At 36.4% G+C, this 19804-nt stretch overlaps 1 protein-coding gene and 2 long non-coding RNA genes across 3 annotated transcripts in view; 1 reads left to right on the top strand and 2 right to left on the bottom strand.

Moving 5' to 3' along the window:
• Positions 1 to 207: 207 nt before the first annotated feature.
• Positions 208 to 2289, bottom strand: LOC128665140 (uncharacterized). Its single transcript, XR_008403003.1, has 2 exons — positions 1564 to 2289; positions 208 to 1254 (listed from the first exon to the last, which is right to left on the bottom strand). It is a non-coding gene; the product is annotated as an uncharacterized LOC128665140 (long non-coding RNA).
• An 8124-nt stretch (positions 2290 to 10413) lies between these two features.
• Positions 10414 to 12258, bottom strand: LOC128665139 (uncharacterized). Its single transcript, XR_008403002.1, has 2 exons — positions 11770 to 12258; positions 10414 to 11460 (listed from the first exon to the last, which is right to left on the bottom strand). It is a non-coding gene; the product is annotated as an uncharacterized LOC128665139 (long non-coding RNA).
• Positions 12259 to 18092: 5834 nt separating this feature from the next.
• CSK (C-terminal Src kinase) overlaps positions 18093 to 19804 on the top strand; it is a 269835-nt gene continuing 268123 nt past the window's right edge. The window contains exon 1 of the mRNA XM_053717362.1: positions 18093 to 18728. The gene's annotated coding sequence lies outside the window, so the exon portion shown is untranslated. The remainder of the gene's footprint in view (positions 18729 to 19804) is intronic.

Here is a 19804-nt window from a genome sequence, read left to right as displayed (position 1 = left end):
AAACACAATACAAAGAAATAGAAACCCTTATCAACCATGCACCTACTAGACCATACAATTAATATAAATATCTGAATTCTTTTATTTAGTTAATATCCATAAACATATTGAACTATATTTGCAGTAAAAGGAAACTAAATAAAAGTTTATATGCGTTAAAACCAACTCTTAAGATATGCTATCCTTCTTACAAAACCCAGAAAAATATACCTTCACAATTCAGCCTTTTATTTATTTAACACAATGGGACTAAAAACCTTTAACATCCAAGCAATACAATTCTAAACAGTGTTTATAAAACAATAGGATAATATATATTCTGCTATTTAACTGCAATTTATCCTAATACAAAATTAACTGACAATATCAGAACTTGCATAGATGAGTTACTTGGTCAATCAGACGCAGATTTAAACAATATATATATAGGCTGTGAAATGCTAATTAAAACACACTATTTCTTTAAATCTATTAAATACAAATTGACTATGCATATAACTTATCTTACAAAACCCTTGTATACATCACCCAAATAAACAGCAATCCGGTTCCCAATGTTTTGCAACGGATCCAATTTGTAGCGGTCTTTAGGTCATCTCATTTGAAAGAAGGTTTTTGCACAAATCAAGGATAAGTTTTAAGCTCCTTGCTGAAGTGAACTTTTTTTTTTTTTAGGTATATCGCAGCCAAAATCAGATCACTAATTTTCAACAAGTTACAGACAACTCTCTCTTGTGCATTCAACACTCCCATTATATAATCATTGATGACATCATGTGGGTGGCACTACGGGAGCTGACCTTCCCATTGGTTATCTGGGAAGTCTAAATCGGATTGGCCCTTGGAAATTTCATTTTTAACAGCCAGAAAGAACCTTCTGGCTGTAGTTCTCGCAACATAACACCAGGTGGCAGCATACAGTACAACATAGCAATACAATACAGCATTTCTGACATTTTTAAGCAAGTTAATTTTTTTTTTATAAAATGGTTATTTAATCAGATTACACTCTCTGCATTAATCATATATAACCCCAATTACAGATGGTTAATATTAGGTTATTTTTTCTGATTATTCTGATACCAAATATGTTATATTATTAACATTTTATTATATCAAGGCAATTTAATACTGCTAATTATTAGCTTAAAATGCATTACAATTTTATCGGTATCCTGGCATTTATATGTGAATAATAGCTTATTTTTAATCCAGTATTGTATTGTATTCCAAGTGAATCCTGTCTATGTAGATCTAAAATAAGAAAATAAATGTTAATAATCACTTCTCTTCAGGTCCATAAACATCTATTCATGTTTTTAAACACACAGAGGCTAAGTAAGATCTTTTGTGTTTTCAAAACATATATATCATTTCTATGTATATCTGAATTTATTTCCTATATAAATATCCCCTGCAGCAATCATCCACCTAATACAATGTGCTTAATTTTAATATATATATATCATGAATCATACTGTAAGTCATTTGTCTTCACTGTATTATCCTAACATTCTAACTTTTCAGTAACTTCAGTTGCCAGACTTTTTGTCTCATACTCACCACATGGGGTCAATCCATGAGGAGTTGTAAGAGTCTTTAAAACAGCATATTTCCTGTTTAGCCAGCAGTGCAGATGAGTATTTGATTTTATTTGTGTCACCTTCCCCCAAGAGGGGTTTTTGCAGTAAGTCTTCAAATAGAGATTCAGTGAGATAGAACTGTTGTATCACACGTGTCAAATTCCAAAGGGGTCCTTGAACACATTCTTTTCTCACCTCACCAAATGTTCTGAGGTTATAAAAATCTGCATATATAGTCAAATGAATAGGGTCACTGAGCTATTTCCTTTAGAAAAGAAATGTTTGTGTTTCAAAAAGGCTCTACTGATCGTCAATCCTGATAGACGTGTATTAGAAGCTGTGTTCAACAAACTCATGTTTAATTAATCCTGAGTTCTCATCTAACATATACAGTGTATAAAATATACATATATACATATATATATATATATGTACACATATGTAATATTCATCATAATATTCATATACTCTGACATAAATCCCCCTTCCAACTTCAAATAGATGTAGGACACATGTATTTGAATTGGCTTAAAGTCAGTGGTATTTGATGAGGATCAACCGTATACCTCATAGACAGTCTCTTATGAAGAAAGTTTGTTATTTTGAGCTTTCATGTTTATCAGTTAGGCATCTTTAAATTACAGTATGTCTTTAGTGCATTTGGGGATATGACACTTCATTCTCCCTCTATGACTTGTAGTTGGGACCTGGGATGACATGCCCGCAGTTGATTTATATGTACCCATTTATCTATGAAACCTTCATTTTTGGGGATCCGTATTTTATAGGCCACTGGAGATATTTTGTCAGTAATGACAAAAGGACCTTTCCATGAGGGAAGAAATTTCTTCTCCCTAACCTGATCTCTTCCAAAGTTATAAAGATAAACTTTATCATTTATTTCATATTCCTTTTTGGATGTTTTGAGATCATAATAGGTTTTAGTGGCAGTTGCGGCTCTTTCTAAATTCCTTTGAGCAAATGCAAAGGCATGTTGCAGGTGTCTCCTTAGGTTTTCCACATATTGATGTGTATTGGCAGCGTTTATCAAATTTTGGTCTGATGTACGGTACAGCAGATGCTGAGGTAGAACCATTCTTCTACCAGTCATCAGCTCAAAAGGTGACATCTTGGTAGCACTACTTGGAGTTGCTCTTAATGCCATTAAGACTAGAGGTAGTTTTATATCCCAGTCTTTACCTGTTTCACTCACAAACTTTTTGAGGATTTTAACAATGGATTGGTTGTAACGCTCTACACCACCACTTGAGGCAGCTCTATAAGCAATATGGAGCTTTCTTTTAACCCCTAGTATTTTCCACATTTTTGTCATCACTTCGCTAGTGAAGTGGGTCCCCCGATCTGACTCGATTCTTTGGGGCAGACCAAATCTGGAAAATACATGGTTGATGAGCAATGCTGCACATGTTTCAGCACTATTGTTAGGTGCACTAATGCACTCTACCCATTTAGTGAACAGGCATGTCACGGTTAACATGTATTTGTTACCTCTTGATGATCTTGTTACTGGGCCAATAAAATCAATTTGTATATCTGACCATGGCATTACCATCCCCCTTTTCTGCAATGGCGCTCTATGCATTGGTGCAGTGGGTTGGAACTGTGGGCAGATTAAACACCCTTGACAGTAGGTTTGAACGTCTTTCAACATGTGTGGCCAAAAAGCATAGTCACGCAATATTTCGTACGTGAGTTTGGCACCGCGATGACCAGATGTGGGAGCATCATGGGCATGTTGAAGCATTAGACCTCTGAACTTGGTGGGTACTACCCACTGTTGGATGCCAGTTTTGGAGGTTCTAATTAACAAACCATCCTGTAATTTGAATTGTGATTTAGATTTTATTAAGATTCTCAGATCTTCTTTGCCAATACAATCATCTTTTGAGATGGGGTTGCTTTCAGGATCTTCTATGTGTTTATAGAAGATGCCTACAATGGGGTCTTCTTTTTGACTAGTGATCAGGTCCTCACTAGGAGAATCCTGACTCCATTGTACCAAGTTAGGCTCACTCTGTTGTTTTGCCTGGTTTCTGGTAATGGCTTCTACCTGAATTGCACCCATTAAGTGTTCAATATTAAGGAGTTCTCCAGTTATGGCTCCTTGTTTGGCTAATGAGTCCGCAAGGTCATTGCCTTCCTTATCAGGACCTAAAACTCTGGAATGACCCTTGGTCTTTTTCCAGTGTATGGTTAAATCATTGGATACTACCAGATTATCAATCTCGCAGAACAATTTGCCATGCTTGACTGGTTTGTTATTGCTTTTCTGCATGCCATTTCTTTTCCAAGTTGGCAGGTATTCAACAAAACTGTCACGCACATAATTTGAGTCAGTTATGATCACAAATTCATGAATACCATGTTCAATAGCCATTTCAATGGTTTTGAAAACAGCAGTTAGTTCTGCAACTTGACTGGATCTTGGTCCAATGTTGAAACCTACAGATATATTTGAGAATCCATTTGCCCCAGTTATACCAATGCCAGCGACTAGTCTGCGCTCATTATCAATAGTGGCATGGTAAGAACAACCATCAACATATACCCAAGGTAATGTTTGACAATGGTCTTCATTGTACATTTTATATGGGGAAAGCAATTGTTCTTCCAGAAAATCATCTTCTGATAATTTTTCCCCAGGATCTCTAGCAGTACAGTCGTGGAGCTCAGCAAGCCCTTGTGCGACTGGATTCTTTTTATTCTGCTTGTAGCGAATTTCTAAGGGCCAGCCTTGTAAGGAAAGAGTCCACGCTGTTATGCGGCTATTAGACAAATTCCCATCTCTTATTCTCTCACTTTGCAAATATAGCAAAGGCTGGTGGGCCGTTTCTACAATAATTTTCTCGCCCTGTATATAGCTGCGGAAATTTTGTAGAGCCCATACAGTAGATAAGAGGGCTTTTTCGCAATCGTTAAACTTTATTTCTACTGGGGATAGATTTTTGCTCGCATAAGCAATGGCTTTGTTCAAATTATCATGCTTTTGGTATAGTACAGCACTCATGCTTATATCTGTGTAACCTGTCTCTAAGAAGAAAGGTTTACCACCTTCAGGGTACGCTAAGCAAGGTGCTTGAGTGAGTTTTCTCTTCAGCTCTCTGATGGCTGTCTCTTGAGACTCACTCCAGTGCCATTTCACATCTTTCTTTAGAAGAAGTAGTAGTGGTTTAGCTAATTCCGCATAATTATCAATGAATTTGCGAGAATAATTCGTCATACCCAGGAATGATCTCAATTCCTTTAAGTTAGTTGGGTTTTTAGAATTCACTATCGCTTCCACCTTTTTCTTCTGGGGATTTAATCCGTCAGAGGTAACTTCATGTCCCAAGAAGTTTACACGAGTGCGGCACCATTGAGCTTTTTGCAGGGATAATTTGACACCTGCCCTTTTAAGTTGGCTGAGGACGTGTTTAAGCTCTGCGATGTGTTTTTCAAAGTCTGTGCTTTTGATTAAAACATCATCAACATAAGATAAGGTCCCCCTTTCCAGTGCGTCAGGCATAGCCTTATGCATGAATACAGCAAATTCATGTCCAGAATTTATGTATCCAAATGGAAGTCTCTGGAATGCATACTGAACCTTTTGGAAGGAGAATGCTAGCTTATATTGGTCCTCTTCATGTACCTTTATGGTCCAATATCCCTGTGCACAATCAATGGCAGTGAATATTTTGGATCCCTGCATTTGTGCTAGGCACTGGTCAATGTATGGTACAGGCCAGCCAGACATGTATACTCGTTTGTTTAGCTGTCTTAAGTCAGCACACAAACGCCATTGTCCATTGGGCTTAAGGACACCTAGAATAGGATTATTATAAGAGCTGTGCACCTGTCTGATAATACCTCTTTCTTCCAAATTCCTTATGATCTCTGCAAGAGAATCATATGAGGCTAAGGGAAGTCTGTATTGTTTGACAAATACAGGTGGTGCATCGGGATCTGTTTGTATTCTTGCAATGTGCAAGTCTGTAGTACCACAGTCATAAGAATCCTTAGCAAAAATATCCTTGTACTCCATCAGTAGTTCTCGCAGCTGTTGGCGTTCATCATTGCTGGAACAGCCATTAGCTAAGGATATTTGCTCTTCGACTATTTGCTGAAATCCTGGAAAGATTTCAGGCTGTCCTATTTCATAGGCTTCTTCCAGTCTAGAGGTGAGATCCCATTGATTATAATTTACATTGCTCCCATGATTCTGGGTATTGGGGTAATCTTGCTGTTTGATTGGCTGATCAAACACTAGAGAGGCTTCTTCAATTTTACAGATGCCTTCCTCTGAGCTGAAGGGATAAATAGATTGAACATTAAATAGACCCTCTGGCATGGATGCAAAGGATTGTTCTATTAATTGTTCTTCAGTTAGGTATCCTTCAGGTATTAGCCCAATTACATTATTCTGGAATCCAAAAGTGTAATAACTTGATTCCAGTGCATATCCTATGGTAGTTCCCTTGGATAATGTTATATCCTGTGGGGTCATGTTATGCACAATAATATTTATTGGAACAGTTCCAATATTCACCATAGGAGTGTAGGTTACTGAGACACCCAGATTTTGTATTCTATGAGAGAGGCAAATCAGTGTTTCAGAAGTTTTTAATTTCTGACCTCTCTTTACCTGTAAGGGTAAAAGAAATTTATCAGCCCCAGCAGGAATTATAACATCGCTAGATACCTGCATATTCACAGCATATGGCAATTGCTGGTTTGATTTCAGGGCTGCATTTTCATCCTCAAATACTTCAGGGTCCCCCTTTAACCTGCTCCAAAGGCAAGAGTTAATCAAATCTATTTGTATGGCATATCTATGTAAGATATCATTGCCAATGTATATTTGATTATGGGGAGTATTTAAAACTAAAAACAGGTGCTTCACTGACTTATTACCAATAGAGATAGATAATAAGCACTTAGCTGTGATGTTATAGCTTTCAGACCTGTCATCCAGGCCGTTGACACAGTGGTCTTGGGGAGAAAGATATTTAATCACTTTAGGTTCAGCTATTTGCGCTAATAAACCTTCGCTTATATAGCTAGCTTCCTGTTTTAAGTTTATTTTAGCATACTTGGTTTTACCAAGGTCATGTACTTGTATAGGGATAAATAGATCCTCTTTAACTCTCTCAATCCCTGTGAGGTATTGAGTGTGGCCTCCCCCCTTAGGGATTTTATGATCCCCCTTGTGGAGTGATATGGTTAATACATCGCCATCTAGGGAAATATTCGCTATCTTTCCAGGCGAAATTTTAAAAGTATTACCATCAGAGCCACTAAAAGGAGTCTGATCGTCTATTTGTAGAATAGTGATTTCAGGTGCAGAGTTATTCCTGAAATGAATCTCCACAGCATCTGGTTTCTCTTCCACCACGTGACAGCTATGTCGGGCGTGAGATATACCAGATTTTTCATAATTGATAGGCCGTTTAACTTGCGACCAAATTACATTATTTATGCAATCAATTATGGTGCTTAATCGTTTCAGGAGATCACTACCAATAATTAAACGATCAGTTGGCAGATCCACTATAATGACAGGGTGTCTTATGACCCTGTTCCCCAATTTAAATTTTAACCAGGCAGTACCGTAAACTTTTAGGGAGTCACCCCCAACACCTATTAGAGAACCGTCAAATTCTTTTATTTTAGGTTTGTGGGGTGTTAGCTCATTTAGCTGTGTGTAGTATCTGTGGGATAAGATAGTTGCCTGTGACCCAGTGTCAATTAATCCCCTGATAGGGTTGGAGACTGAATCTTGCAGCTCAACTAGTACATAATATCTTCCTGCAGTTTCTATCATTTCACACATAAAATTTGCATTCTCATACATTTGTGGGCTTCGCCACGTATTACCTGAGTTTGCCATGCTTTCCGATGCAGAAGAAGCTTCATACCTACCTGTTTCCTCTATGACAGGGTCGGCTGGATTCTTTTGTACTGCATCTGTGGAAGCAAGGTTAAGAGAGAGCTGCAAAGGAAGAGATTTGTTAACTTTTTCCGGCTGATGTCGCTCATTGTCACAGCTAATTTGTCCGTTTCCGGTCTGTGGGGAGATAACATGATTAGTATCATTGATATTTATTACTACATTTTGTATATCTCTACCCTCCCCTTCAGGTGATACTGCAGTATTTATGACTGTGCCTGTGGTCCACTGCTGACCACTGGCTGTACCCCTAAAAAAGTATTGTTCGGTTGCTGAGCCGTAGATTTTTGACTCATATTAGCGATTTGTTCGCTCAACCGATTTAATTGGGTAAACAGCATATCTACCTGATTGTACAAGTTACCTCTACCCCTGGGCCTATCTCTTGGTGCCCCATTGTACTGATTCCTGGACCATTGCGTTCCCTCAGAATCAGGGCCACTATTTCTATTCTGGCGTGGTTGCCCCTGGGGTTCAGCTTGTTCAGTATTAATATTTTGGGGAGCATTATATACTTGGGGTGTCTGGTTACCCTGAGAATATCTTCGCCGTTTATTGTATCTACCCTTGCGCGGATACCAATTATTTGGTGAGTATTCTTTTTGTGAGTAATTATTCACCTGATTATGTCCCCCACTTTGGTTATAGTCTCCCTGCGCCTCAACCTGTGTAGGGGGAGGGGCAGAATTAAACCTCTGTGGAGATGGCCTGTTTTGACTGGCCACCTCTGCATAAGTCCTCTTGTTAGACTCCAAATTGAGGGGGCTAGGTGACACCCTAGTTTCTGCCACAATTTTGGGTTTTGACTCCTTTTTAACCCCCTGTTCACTGGATTGCTGAATAGAGTATAATTTTGTACTCTCTTTGATCAGCCATTCCAATGAGCAGTCCTCATCAAAATCTCTAGCTAAGTTAATTTTGATGGGTGTAGGCAGTGCTTCAAAAAATAAATTTACAAATTCTGAGCCGTCAAATTTGGGATTATCTTCAGCCATACTGTACGCATTTTTCAATACAGAAAGGAATTCGATTGGACTCTGATTCGCACGACACTTTAAACCATATACCGCTATCTTCGCGGCAGTTTTAGTGCGATATTGCCCGAATTCTTTTCTGCATTGTCGTTTTACCCCATTCCAGGAATGAATATTCATATCCTTTAGTGAGGCAAAGAATTTGTGATGCTTACTGTCAAATACCCAAGGCAGAAATTCAATTTTCAATTTCTCACTTGTAACATTCATTATAGCTAACGCATTTTCAAAAGCCTGTAAATGATCAATTACAGATGTTGTTCCCTTATTGGAGAATATAGGTACTGCGCGTTGTACGAAGGTGATTATTTTATGGGAATCATAGACTTTATCAGACTTATTTTGGGACTCTCTGTTAGAGTTTCCCTCCCCCGCATCAGCTGCGCTACAGCTGTCCTCTGGATTTACATCCTGAGGGGATTGTCTATTTGGGAAATCTACTTCTGACCCGTTAGGGGTCATTTGTCTATGTTGTTCTATATATTTTCGTACCTCGTCCCTTACGCGTTCGCTAAAGGAGTTAGCATTATCTGTATTATTCTCACTGCTAATATAGGGGTTTTCATTATGGCGATATGACCTTTTTAAATCGCTTAATTCTCTCTGGCTTTGCGCAAGCTGTTTATTTAAATCTTGTATCTGCGCGATTAAGTCCATATTGTGCTTATCTAAGGTGGCTAGGTTTTGGGCAAATTCATCCATTTTATTTTTGGCTATTTTTAAACCCTCTTCGCGTCTGCGCGAGGAACGAATACTATTTTCTAGCTCCTGTATTTGCAATCGTTTGTCTGTGACACAAAACGACATTTCGTCAATTATGCATATTAAAAGGGGCCAGGATTTTAGTATTAGTTCGTCTCGCTTTTTGGGAGCTTCGCATTGATTAATCATTAATAATTCCTGGAAGAATTCATTCTCTTCATTCCACATATTATTATTAACGGTAATATTTTTAGCCCTAGTTTCAAGCATATCCACAAAATCATTTAATTCACCAGCAATATTTAACTTCCCTTTAATGTAACTTAAGATATCTTTCTTAAGGACCTGACCTTTAGTAATAGGTATGGTTATGGGACCAATTTCATTGCTATGTATAGAATTAAATGAGTCACTTCTGGCTACAGACATTATTATATTGGTTTAGTATTTATTTAACTAAAATGCTAATACAATTTTTGCCAATAAAAAGAGAGAAAAAATTTTATATTTCAAAAAAAAAAAAATATATTATTAATTTTGAAATATGAAAAATTAATATTCCGAAATATGAAAAATTAATATTTTTGATTAACTTTGAAAATATGAAAAATTTATATTTTTGATTAATTTTGAAATATGAAAAAATAATATTTTTATTAATTTTTCAAAATTAATCTTTAATAATATTTCAAGATATTAATGTCAATCTCGAAATATGAAAATTAATATTTCAACTTTTCAAAAAAAATTATATCTTCGAAATATGAATTTTTTTCTTTTTCTCTTTTATAATAATTTCTATTTACTTACAAATATATTATATCAATTATGATGGATATTATTAAATCTCATGCAATGCCTCCAATTATTATGTCAGTATATTTATGAAAATCTTAGTAGTGCTATCCAAATAATATATATAAGTTTATGGCAGGGTTATAAACACAATACAAAGAAATAGAAACCCTTATCAACCATGCACCTACTAGACCATACAATTAATATAAATATCTGAATTCTTTTATTTAGTTAATATCCATAAACCTATTGAACTATATTTGCAGTAAAAGGAAACTAAATAAAAGTTTATATGCGTTAAAACCAACTCTTAAGATATGCTATCCTTCTTACAAAACCCAGAAAAATATACCTTCACAATTCAGCCTTTTATTTATTTAACACAATGGGACTAAAAACCTTTAACATCCAAGCAATACAATTCTAAACAGTGTTTATAAAACAATAGGATAATATATATTCTGCTATTTAACTGCAATTTATCCTAATACAAAATTAACTGACAATATCAGAACTTGCATAGATGAGTTACTTGGTCAATCAGACGCAGATTTAAACAATATATATATAGGCTGTGAAATGCTAATTAAAACACACTATTTCTTTAAATCTATTAAATACAAATTGACTATGCATATAACTTATCTTACAAAACCCTTGTATACATCACCCAAATAAACAGCAATCCGGTTCCCAATGTTTTGCAACGGATCCAATTTGTAGCGGTCTTTAGGTCATCTCATTTGAAAGAAGGTTTTTGCACAAATCAAGGATAAGTTTTAAGCTCCTTGCTGAAGTGAACTTTTTTTTTTTTAGGTATATCGCAGCCAAAATCAGATCACTAATTTTCAACAAGTTACAGACAACTCTCTCTTGTGCATTCAACACTCCCATTATATAATCATTGATGACATCATGTGGGTGGCACTACGGGAGCTGACCTTCCCATTGGTTATCTGGGAAGTCTAAATCGGATTGGCCCTTGGAAATTTCATTTTTAACAGCCAGAAAGAACCTTCTGGCTGTAGTTCTCGCAACATAACACCAGGTGGCAGCATACAGTACAACATAGCAATACAATACAGCATTTCTGACATTTTTAAGCAAGTTAATTTTTTTTTTTATAAAATGGTTATTTAATCAGATTACACTCTCTGCATTAATCATATATAACCCCAATTACAGATGGTTAATATTAGGTTATTTTTTCTGATTATTCTGATACCAAATATGTTATATTATTAACATTTTATTATATCAAGGCAATTTAATACTGCTAATTATTAGCTTAAAATGCATTACAATTTTATCGGTATCCTGGCATTTATATGTGAATAATAGCTTATTTTTAATCCAGTATTGTATTGTATTCCAAGTGAATCCTGTCTATGTAGATCTAAAATAAGAAAATAAATGTTAATAATCACTTCTCTTCAGGTCCATAAACATCTATTCATGTTTTTAAACACACAGAGGCTAAGTAAGATCTTTTGTGTTTTCAAAACATATATATCATTTCTATGTATATCTGAATTTATTTCCTATATAAATATCCCCTGCAGCAATCATCCACCTAATACAATGTGCTTAATTTTAATATATATATATCATGAATCATACTGTAAGTCATTTGTCTTCACTGTATTATCCTAACATTCTAACTTTTCAGTAACTTCAGTTGCCAGACTTTTTGTCTCATACTCACCACATGGGGTCAATCCATGAGGAGTTGTAAGAGTCTTTAAAACAGCATATTTCCTGTTTAGCCAGCAGTGCAGATGAGTATTTGATTTTATTTGTGTCACCTTCCCCCAAGAGGGGTTTTTGCAGTAAGTCTTCAAATAGAGATTCAGTGAGATAGAACTGTTGTATCACACGTGTCAAATTCCAAAGGGGTCCTTGAACACATTCTTTTCTCACCTCACCAAATGTTCTGAGGTTATAAAAATCTGCATATATAGTCAAATGAATAGGGTCACTGAGCTATTTCCTTTAGAAAAGAAATGTTTGTGTTTCAAAAAGGCTCTACTGATCGTCAATCCTGATAGACGTGTATTAGAAGCTGTGTTCAACAAACTCATGTTTAATTAATCCTGAGTTCTCATCTAACATATACAGTGTATAAAATATACATATATACATATATATATATATATGTACACATATGTAATATTCATCATAATATTCATATACTCTGACAATGGGATGAACACAGTTTCTGAATATTTGGTGGAATATTAGATAAAGACATTCGCATTTCATCATCAAGCATTTTTAAGCTTCCGCTTCCTATCCATATATCAAGACCAGGAGTAGTAATGCACTACTGGGAGCTAGCTGCAGAAAAAAAACCCACTTTTAAGCTGCTGCCCTCAGAGCTCTGTGAGTTGCACTGACTACTGCCCACACTGCAAACACACTGCTATCCCACTTACTGACTACACTTGCAGTCACGAGCCGATTGAGGAGACTACATGTGCAGTCAGGAACCAATGTGCCACCAAAGCTGCCAATGGGAATAGTTTTAGTTCCCATTGAGCTGTGCCAATAGGTTAAGAAGATCTGTGACCCACTAGGTATCAATCATGAGTCAACCATGTGATATGCGTAGCAAGCAGGTGGAAAGTCGGAAACCAAAAAAAATGTAAAAAATATTTTAAACTCAAAAAAATTTGTGCTAAAGCAGGGAAACACCTACACACTGCTGCCGACACACTAATGGGTCACAACACAAAGTTTGGAAAGCACTGGGTTAGATAGTTTTGGAGTAAATTACATTATTGGGTTAATAAAAAGATAGCTATTCTGATTGATTTCACACCCAAGGTTATACTGATTTTGAGTTGGGACAAACAGTACAGACAATTTGACTCAGACTTGACCCTAATCATACTACTGGCAAGGAAAATTATACTTAAACATTGGACAGACACTACGAGCCCTACCGTGGCCTATTTTGGAAATATGCTGAAAACACAATTATTTGTTAAATAAATTGACGTTAGGGTAGATGTAGGTAAAAGACTGAACTTATTCCTGCAAAAATGGTGAAGGCTAATTTTAACATTTGAGTTAGAAGTCCAAAGGCAGGTACTCTCACCGCTTTGCAACACCAACATATTTTTAGAAGACTCCCTACAGGGAGAATTGAATCATATAGTGTTTCATTAACCTCGCCTTTCCGGCCCCTCTCCACCCCCATTTTTTTTTCTTCTCCCCCCTTTTTTGCTGGATCATCGAGATAATTGGGAGCAACCAATAAACTGAAAATATGGTCGCATAATCCAATGGTTAAATTAGTTAGATAGATTAGCTAAAAGGTTAGGTTTGCTGTTGAGTTAAGTTTAGGACAGATGTAAAATACTGATATGATGCAAGTGACTGGAATGATGGAGATGGTGATCTCTAAAACTACTACTTACTTCTAATTTGAGATATATCTTGTATAAAAAGACTGAGACTTGTGACGTATTATTGATATGGTTGTATGTATCCACATGTCTTCTCTCAATAAAAAGAATTAAAAAAAACAAACAAGAAATAGGCTTACCATACATTGTCAACGCGTTTCGTTGTTTATATTTAGAGCTCATTGTACACATGGATCCATGTTATATATTTTAACACTTTGGAATACTACTCTTTTTATAGATACAGAATAAATATGTTTTAATAGACCTAGTATTGTAATAGTCACAGCATTCTACTTAAAATTGTACTAATATATGTTTTAAGATATAACCACAAACTTTGCACACATTGTACTCTAATTTGCCCCAGCCTTTTTTAGCGCACTTCTAAATTATATCTCATTATTAACTCTTTGTGGGGTAGCTAGGTACCTCATTCATTTTGGGAGCAATATAGGCAGACATACACCTAGCGCTAGGTTAAAAAGACAGTCAAGTCCAAAAAAAACTTTCATGTTTCAAATAGGGCATGTAGTTTTAAACAACTTTCCAATTTACTTTTATCACCAATTTTGCTTTGTTCTCTTGGTATTCTTAGTTAAAGCTAAACCTAGGAGGTTCATATGCTAATTTCTTAGACCTTGAAGGCCGCCTCTAATCTAAATGCATTTTGATAGTTTTTCACCACTAGAGGGCATTAGTTCACGTGTTTCATATAGATAACATTGAGCACATTCACGTGAATTTACCATGGAGACAGCTCTGATTGGCTAAAATGCAAGTCTGTCAAAAGAACTGAAATAAGGGGGCAGTCTGCTGAGGCTTAGATACAAGGTAATTACAGAGGTAAAACGTGTATAATTATAACTGTGTTGGTTATGCAAAACTGGGGAATTGGTAATTAAGGGATTATCTATCTTTTAAAACAACAAAAAATCTAGAAAATATAAATGTGTCACAAAAAAAATCTACTGTGTATTTGAAATTCATAGTAGGTGTTAAAGAATTGTCTTTTTAGTATGCGCTTTTTAATTATGCAATTCTACTGCATTGAGTGGTCCTTTAAGGTGGTTTAGCACTGATTCAATTTAGTTACTAGTGCAAAGAATGCTTCTCCTATCATGATTGTTGATGTAAAACTGATAGTCCGCCTTTTACAAACATGTGACTGGGGAGAATCTTAGTGGGGAGGGTGACGTAAACAAAAGCTTACATAAATTGCCTAAATATATTAACCCAAATCTCCCTGGGAGAAAGTGAAACAAGCACAATTTTAGATGTGTTACAGCAAAAGGCAGCAAATTAATAATGAATGTATATTGTAATAATGTTTCACTTGCAATAATGAAACATTTTATACATTGTTGAAATGTCAAGTTTAATGGTCCTTTAAGACATTGTTTGAGTGTGCAGGCACTTTTAAAGACTGTGTGTACATGGCGATAGCTGTTCTGTAAGGCATGGTGCACTCTCTGTGTGTGTGACTGTATCTTTAAAACAGTGTAAGCATGGTGTGAGCTTTCCTTTTAAGACTTTATTGGATGTGCTTTAGTGTGTATTGTGTGGTTGTGTCTGTTCCTTTAAGTCTGTGTTAGCGTGAGGTGAGCTGTGTGTTTGTGCGCTTGTACAATTATGTCCTAGTATGTGTGCTGTGAGTTGTCTAGTTAAAGGCTGGGTGCATTGTGCTATGTTGTGCCTCTTGAAAAAAAAGAGGGAGTGTGGGCTCGCGCCAACTAAACCCCTATAGGCCTGGGGAAGGTGGTACCTAGCAACCACCAGGGAGACAGTAGAAGATAAAAATGGACTCCCCAGGCGCCTACCAGAGGAGGCAAGGGAAATAATAGGTTAAGAAAATAGTGCAAAATGTTACTTTAACATTCAATTTAAAAATGTTCTACTTTAATGATACAAAGTTAAAAATCATTTATTGCTTAAATGTAACAAAGTTAATAATCATGGATCCATGCTTAAAATTAGAGCTAAAATACAGATTGAATGGTAAAAACAGATTGAATGGTAAAAACAGATTGAATGGTAAAAACAGATTGAATGGTAAAAACAGATTGAATGGTAAAAACAGATTGAATGGTAAAAACAGATTGAATGGTAAAAACAGATTGAATGGTAAAAACAGATTGAATGGTAAAAACAGATTGAATGGTAAAAACAGATTGAATGGTAAAAACAGATTGAATGGTAAAAACAGATTGAATGGTAAAAACAGATTGAATGGTAAAAACAGATTGAATGGTAAAAACAGATTGAATGGTAAAAACAGATTGAATGGTAAAAACAGATTGAATGGTAAAAACAATGTAACAGTAGTAACACAGATTATGCTATTTGTATTGAAGTAGCTATAAAATGAGTAGCAATCAATAGAAAAAATGTGTAGAAAAAAATGTGCCTTAGGGAAATCAATAATAGTTCATCCGTGAAAAAATGGAAAAATGATGAAAAAATTGAAAAATGGTGATAACCTAGGTACGTGGGTAAGTGAAAAAATATATATTTAAAATAATCCTTAAAGGTGAATAAATCCAATGGAAGAGTGGAAAGATGGTAGTCAATAGTCTAATGTTTAAAGTTCATCCTGATGTGTACACAATAACGTTGAATGCAGAAAAAATAAACGTTGAATGCAGACAAAATAATAATTCAAAAAGTTCAAAAAATTAGTGAAAGAAAGTGTATATATACACTTGTGAGTGCTGTGTTGAAGAGGTTGTGTAGAAAAAAATAATATTGATGTGAAAAAAATATCAAAATAATGACAAAATCCAAATCGTGAAAAAATTCAAAGTACAAGAAAACGTGATGTGCAGGGTACTAGCAACTTTGAGATTTCTAAACAGTGCAAGTGTGGATTTCCTGATCAATCCGAGTGCTAGGATTCGGTTAGTGGCAAAACGGACAATCTCAACCAATCGGTCAACGCGTTTTGGCCCGTGATAGGCCTTTATCAAGTTGTGCCTCTCCCTTGTGTTCCTTTAAAGGGACAGTCTACTTCTTATCTCAGTGCTTTTTACAAACTTGCATTTCAGCCAGTTAGTGCTGACTCATGCATAACTCCATGGGGTTCAGCACAATGTTTATCTATATGGCACACATTATGAAATTTCACTGAGATAATTGGCGGCCTTCAAGGGCTTAAACATTAGCATATGAGCCTACCTAGGTTTAGCCTTCAATAAAAATACCAAGAGAACAAAGTAAATTTTAAAGTTGTTTAAAATTGTATACCCTATCTGAATCATAAAAATTTAATTTTGACTTTACTGTCCCTTTAAGACTGCATGTTGTGTGAGTTGGTCCTTTAACCCTTTGAGTGGTAAGCACTTTCCCACCTGAGTGCTAAGGTTTTTAAAGTTTTTTTTTATGTTATATATATATATTTTTTTAAATGTAACTTTTTATTTTATTTATTTCAGATCCCCAAGACTTACACTGTTGGAAAGGTTAGCCGTTTACCTTTCCAACAGTGGGTCTTGGGGGTCTGTAGCTGCTTAGATACAGGCTTCTAAGCAAATAAAGTTGTGCAGTGACGTCACCATGCATAACGTGAAGTCCCGGTGATGCCTATCACTATGCAGGCCCGATCACCGGGGTAGGAGCGGGTGGGAGCCCCCAGATCTCCCTCAAGGTGGGAGAGCGCTAGTGACGGTTTTGAGCCGTCATTAGCACCAGAGTGGGAAACTCTGTGACGGCTCAGAGCCATCATTAGCACTCAAGGGGTTAAAGGATGTGTGCATTGTGTGTGTGTGCGCCTGTCGCGTTAAGACTTTGGGAGCGTGCAAGGTTGTGTGTGTGCACATACTGTGATCTGTCCCTTTAAGATTATGTGTGTGTGTGGTGTGAGTTGTCTTTAAAGGCTTGTGGGGTGTGTGGTTAATTGTGTGCATTTTGTATGTGGCTGAGCATCCCTTTAAGGCTGTGTGCGTTGTGTCTATGCCTGTTGCTTTACGATTTTGAGAACGTGCAAGGTTGTGTGTATGCGCAGACTGTGATCTGTCCCTTTAAGACATTGCAATGTGAGTTGTCCCTTTAAAGGCTGTGTCTGTCCCTTTAAAACTGTGTGAGTTTTACCTTTAAGTCTCTTTGTTCAATAAACAGTTACACGTATTAAAACCTGCAGAAATGTATACAGATATGTAGGCTGAGGATTGCGTACAATGTAACCATGTGTGAGCAGAGCTGGCTGACTGGGGAAAGTCTATGAGTAGCAGGGATTTTACACCCGAAAATATGGCTCGCCTTGTTGTTCCCTGAAACACAAACAGCGCAGTATTGTTGGTAGCCCTCATCTGAACCCCCAAACAGCGCATATCTTTATTTTGAGCATGCCTTTACACATTTAACAGTAATGATCTAATTTACTAGCTATAGAAGAACCTCGAAAGGACAACAATATACTTAGCAGAAATGTGCTTAGAAAACCAGGATACAAGGTAATATACAGAGTACGCTATCGCCGACAGTTTTTGATGCGTGGCCACCCAGCCTACGTATTTGCGGCGTTGTAGAACAGCGTTGAGGAAGTATTGCCAATCACAACATGGCGAAAAGGCGGAGCGGCAGACGCCCTGGGCGGCTCATCCGCGCATGTGCAATTGTGCGATTTGACTTGCCCTGTTTCCTCTCTCAGGGCCGCGGCTAAGAAGGGAAAGAGCGGAGGCCTCCCCGGAGTTATTGACCCTGCAGCCGGCGCAGGACAAAAAAAAAATCCCGTGGAAACAGCATTGGGGATTGTACCAACAATTAAACATCTCCACGCAAAATAGCTTCGCTATTAGCCTAAGCTAATTCATCTCCTGAATTGATTTTATCCCTGTAGCTACAGAGCACCCACTCAATCATATACACCCATTCACTTTTTAATTGGCTTTTTTATATCCTGCTTTACATTTAGCACTAACTCCAGAGTAATCGAATATCCATTTTAGGCTAAATACAAATCTAAATATTTTTTTGGTCTTGTAATTACCTTCCTGTAACGTAAATTGTTCAGTAACCCCTTTCCATGTTAGCTGTCTAGCTCTGTCTTACCCTATTTATGTAGAAACATCATTCGTACCCCTTTAGGTTGCACTATACCGCAACCACTCATACCCTCTCCAATCTGTCCCAGGCTTGCCCCCCTTGTTATCATCTAAGTTATTTATTACCTGCTGTAGCCTCTTGTCAACCAAACCATCTGCTGCATTCTATATATCATCTGGCTTCCATGGAAGACCCTGGATCTCTCCATCCCCAGGTAAGGCCCTCAGTATGGGTGTATGACAGCAACTCCTAGCATCTGCAGGGGACAAATTACTATTCAATTTTGCATATAATTTATATTCTAGATTGTTGTACCATAATATTTGTCTATATATGCAAAATTGACAATTATTGATTACTGTGTATTAAAGGGACATTACAGTCAAAATTTAAATGCACATAGATTAATTACATATTTGAATAGAAACATATTTGGAATATACTTGTATTAGCAAAAATGCTTCTAGTAAAAGTTATTACTGTTTTAGTGTTAACATTTTTCTCTGCACGTGCATCTGAAGCATAGCTAAATATTGTCACTGCACTCAAATTTTAAATAATGTAGCTGCTCAGATCATCAGTAGGGCTTGTATCATGTCAGCAATTAACAAATTGAGTTATTACCAAATGGTACAAGCACCTTAGGCTCTCTGAGCAAGTGCTGTGTTTAAAATGCTAGTGCACGGTGTATACTTAAATACACTTTTGAAACAGCTATAGCTTTTATTAGAAGCATTTTTGCTAATACATGTATATTACAAAATTGCTTCTGTTCAATACCGAAATGCACCCATGTGGTTTTCAATTTTGGCTGGAATATCCCTTTAAGTATACATTGCCTATTATAACCGTAACTGGTAAATAGTTTCTATAGTGTCAACTCCACTCCTTATCTTAATAATCCCAGTACAGTATACATTTTTTGCATATTTTTTAATCTACCATGAAACTGCCTGGGTAGTGTTGTGATCTTGATTACCATAACCACCTTTCAACTCATTTATTTTTATGTCTTGACTAATGAAGCAAAGCTAGATCATTTTCATTTTGATAAATAAGACATGGAGCTATTCTGTTAGCACATGCTGCTAAAGTAATTGGGAACTCTTTCATGTTTATAATCTATATGATAGTTAAAGGTGAGGGGACTACTAGGTCAATTATGGCCCATACTGTAGTGTACTGTAGAGGAAAGAGGCATGAGTGCCTAAGGGTCATTTGTGTGAGTCAGTCTAGCAGCTGTTCTTTTTTTATATAAAAAAAAAAATGTGTGGCTTGTAAATACTAACA

Source organism: Bombina bombina, chromosome 6 (assembly GCF_027579735.1).
Source record: "Bombina bombina isolate aBomBom1 chromosome 6, aBomBom1.pri, whole genome shotgun sequence".
NCBI classification, from domain to species: domain Eukaryota; kingdom Metazoa; phylum Chordata; class Amphibia; order Anura; family Bombinatoridae; genus Bombina; species Bombina bombina.
This window is presented reverse-complemented; position numbering and strand designations above follow the sequence as displayed.